Consider the following 4,227-nt stretch of genomic DNA (forward strand, 5'->3'; position numbering starts at 1 on the left):
CCACCCTCAACAGACGCATCCTTACCTTGGTGGAGGAGGCCATTGACAAAGGACATATATGTTCCAAAGAAGCGGAGTTTTTGACACCTAGTTATACCCGCATGTCCATCATCTACGGGGTCCCTAATACCCATAAGAACATCTTGGATCCCCCCCTGAGACCGATAGTCTCTACTATCGGATCAGCAACAGAACCCCTCTCCAAATACATTGACCGCTTTCTTCAACCTCTGGTCACCAAATTGGAGTCCTTTGTTAAGGATACTGGCCATTTTATCTCCAGAATTGAGGGAGCGCCTTTCTCCGCTGATAGTGAATTGTTGGTAACCCTGGACCTTGAGTCCTTGTACACCAATATCCCTCAGGAGGGAGCCCTATTGGTTGTGCAAGAGATCCTGGCTTCTGAGCCCGAGATTACCAATGCACCTTTCATCATCCAATGCCTTGAAATAGTTCTCTATGAAAATTATTTCGAATTCAATCATTGCTTCTTCCAACAGATTCAGGGAGTTAGCATGGGGGCTTCTTGCGCTCCAAGCATTGCCTGTCTCTATATGGGACATTTTGAACATCTGAATATCTACAATGAATTGGCCCCATTCTTCGAAAATGTTCGCACATGGGTCCGATTCATTGACAATATTTTCTTCGTTTGGGAGGGCGATCAAACCTCTCTTGACGTCTTCCTACTGTGGATTAATGCGGCTGATATCCACCTTAAGTTCACGGCCCACTCTAACAACGCCCAATTGGAGTTCCTTGATGTTTGGATTAAACATAAGGGAAACAAACTTTATGTATCCCTTTTCACTAAACCCACTGCAAGGAATACGCTTTTGCAGTATGGCAGTTATCACCCTCGCTGCCAGAGGGACAGCATCCCCTTCAGTCAGTTTCTTCGGATTCTAAGAAATTTTTCCAACATCAATGACTTTCTCGATCAAGCTGACGTACTTAAGGGCAAACTCATCCATCGAGGCTACCCCCAGAAATTGATAAAGGACTCCCTCAAAAGGGCTAGATACTTTAATCGAGACTCGATGTTTCTTCCTAAGGAAAAGCCTGTGACTGACAAATTGGTCTGTGTGACCAAACACTCCAACATTGATCACAAGTTGAGACAGACGATAAACTCCTGTTGGTATCTCCTGAATATGGGTAATGAGGATTTCACTCTCCCCAAACCTATCTTTGCATTCAAAAGAAATAAGAACCTCAAGAACCATCTGGTTAAAGGCAAACTTCAGGGACCCCTTTCCCCTCAACAAAAAGGGATCACCAATCTTGGACCTGTTCTGGGCAACCATCGTTGTGGCAACTGCCAGGCCTGCCCTAATGCCATCACAGGAGACGTCATTGATACCCCGGAACGTCAGATTAAACTATCTAAAATGACGAACTGCCGTACCTCCAACATTGTGTACTTGATCGTATGTCCGTGCCGCATGATCTATGTTGGAGAGACTGGGCGGGAATGCAGAACCAGAATAGGGGAACACAAGTCCAATATTCGAACCCGGAAATTGTCCGCCCCTCTGGTCCAGCACTGGCTTGACAAGAACCACACTGAACAGGACCTCAAGTGGTCGGTACTAGAGAGAATCATGACCCTCCCCGGAAAAGATCCCATGCAGATCCGCAAAAAAAGAGAGGTATTCTGGATTTACCTCCTCAATGCAGTCAACAAAGGGCTAAATGAACATTGCCCTTGGGAAAATGCTATCACTTAACCCATCTGTCTTCGGTCCATCCTGGGTCTCTTTCCCAACCCCCCCTTTTTCTCCCCCTTTCCCCCCCTTCTTTTCCCCTTTTTTACCCCCAGGGATTCCCCCTGTTACATGTAATTGTTGTTGTCTTATGAGCCCCCACTAGGCTTCTCAGCCCGTTTATTTTAATATTGAGATCTTTTTTGGCCATTGTCCAGTTATGGACCTCTAGTGACCCTTTTCCCACTAGGTGGGCTATATCACCCGTTTTTTTATTATTTCTCATTATGTATTGTGCAGCGACCCTCCCCCCCCCTATTCCCCCCCTACCCTCTTCCCCCCCTTTAAAATCCTAAAAGAGATTCTTTAGAATTAGTCGTTCAACCTAGAAATTATATTTAACTTGCTCAATATGGCCGCCGTGCCTTACCTTCCCCCTGTCCCTCTTCCATATCCACCACACTTCTGTGTGTTGATCTTCCCTGGCCGTTCATTGGCCAGCCAATCCCTGACTTGGACATATGAGAAGACGACCGTTCTTGACACTTCCATTACCGGAAGCCGCTTATCCGCGTTGCTCCCGTGAGAACCGTGCCTCGAGGTTGTTGGTCGTCCCGGCGTTTCTATACAGGTAAGGGTCCCCGTTCGGATTAGGATGTCCCGAGCGCTATTTCGAGCCCTCCTTATGTTGATAGGGGGCTTAATATCGACATTTTGTATTTTCGCAGGCGCGATTATTTTCATTACCTGTCTCCTAAAATCCTCCATCTGGCCTTGCTGATTTAGAGACTGCCTGTGCGCCTATTCTCCCCTCGACTAAAGGATAATATCTCCCTTTACCTCTACCCATCGACGACGAAAGTGTCTCCATCTCCGCCTCAATATGGATTGATCCCTTGATGACCTATGGGTAGGTGATTTACAGCACTCTTCCGTGGTTAGTGCTTACTGCAACTCTGTTATAGACCTGCGCTGAGGTCAACCCGTAATTGCTGTTTTTGTAATTCTTTAGATACTTTACTGCTCAAGGCCCCCACCCGTTACTAGAAACCTGCTATCTCTTTGAAGAAATACCTTATTTGTCGGTTGGCGCAACATCCCTCGACCTTTAGGTACTGGCATGGCTCTTCATTCTGAGAACACTTATCCATTTTTTGTTTATTGGCCTTACTAATTCCCCCAGGTTATAAGGGACACTAGGCTACATCACCATTGGCAAACTTTTTACGGGTGCTGTTTAGGCCCTGATCAGTCCTTTATTTGGGTTTTTCTTATCATTTGCACTCTATGAATTTGTTAATGTTCTGATTTAGGGAGAAGCCTCCTTGAATTTCATTTTTTGGACTGCACGGTGACCTATATTATTTGTACACTTTGTTTTATATTTCTAATAAACACTCCTAGATATATGTTTGACCCCTTCCCTGCACCGTATTCCAATTTTTAGATCTAATCCTCCTATCTAAATATCTTACCCCACCGACCCATGGCAAACCCTATATGACAATGTATGCTTTACACTGTATCTTCTACTCATTGTTAGATGTCCTGGAATACTTAAACCTGTATACTTAGATATCTGTGCATACATTCTGTTTTCCTATTTTTGTTTATTTTTTTATGTCTACAGGTGTGCCTGTCCCACCATCCCTGCCTTCCTTTGCCCTGATGAAGGTGCAGCCCCTGCTGGGGCTTGTACACCGAAACGCGCGTTGGCATCCTTCAGCCTAACTTTGGCTATTCAAAAACGTGCTCATTGGCGCTCTTTTTAGCCCTTCGGGCTGTGCAAAGTTTATTCATTGAACATGAATTGTGAAACGACCATTCAACTTTGTACATGTTTTTATTAGTGTGTATTAACGTGATGTGTTGTATATGTTGTTGTTGAATGAGAGTTAGTATGATTGTGGTGTTTTGAAGGAGTTTTGTGGGACTGTTAGCTATTTGATGTATAGGAATTGTACTATTTTGATACTCACCTTGGTTGTTGCTGTCAATTTACACATTTAAATTTCAATAAAAACTTTTCTCGATATTTTCACAAACTAAAATGATGAAATAAAAAAGATAATTAAAAGATTCATAAATCTATCTATATCCTTTTTTGTGCTTTTCTTTGTCTGGGTTTGCCTATCGGCGGTGGTTATTAATTTCTTGGACCCTGTTTAGGGCCTTGTTCTTTATCCGTTTGTGGCAGGTATTCTCTTTTGCTCCTGGCATCCCCCTATGGAGGTCTCAAGTTTGGTGTCTAGTACTTCTGGAACTTTCTTGGGATTCTCCAATCCGACTCCCCCACATTCCTCACATTCTCCTCAACCCCGATCTCGTTCCCCATCAGCTGGTAGTAGAGGGGACGTTGAGGATGATGGCCTGGCAGATCTCCGGCATCACGGGTCGCTCTCAGGCCTTTCGGGACAAGCTAAGACCTTGCTTACCAAGGCATGGGCGGACTGCACGACAAAGAGATACCAATCAGCATGGAACAGATGGTGTCGTTAGTGTATGCAACGGAGTGTCGATC

The 4,227-nt window shown here is 44.7% G+C and overlaps 1 long non-coding RNA gene across 1 annotated transcript; it reads left to right on the top strand.

The window, feature by feature from the left end:
- The first annotated feature begins 2,228 nt into the window (after positions 1 to 2,228).
- On the top strand, positions 2,229 to 3,796 carry LOC146782622 (uncharacterized). Its single transcript, XR_014972110.1, has 4 exons — positions 2,229 to 2,337; positions 2,435 to 2,616; positions 2,719 to 2,818; positions 3,337 to 3,796. It is a non-coding gene; the product is annotated as an uncharacterized LOC146782622 (long non-coding RNA).
- The last annotated feature ends 431 nt before the right edge of the window (positions 3,797 to 4,227 follow it).

Source organism: Triturus cristatus, chromosome 12 (genome assembly GCF_964204655.1).
Source record: "Triturus cristatus chromosome 12, aTriCri1.1, whole genome shotgun sequence".
NCBI classification, from domain to species: domain Eukaryota; kingdom Metazoa; phylum Chordata; class Amphibia; order Caudata; family Salamandridae; genus Triturus; species Triturus cristatus.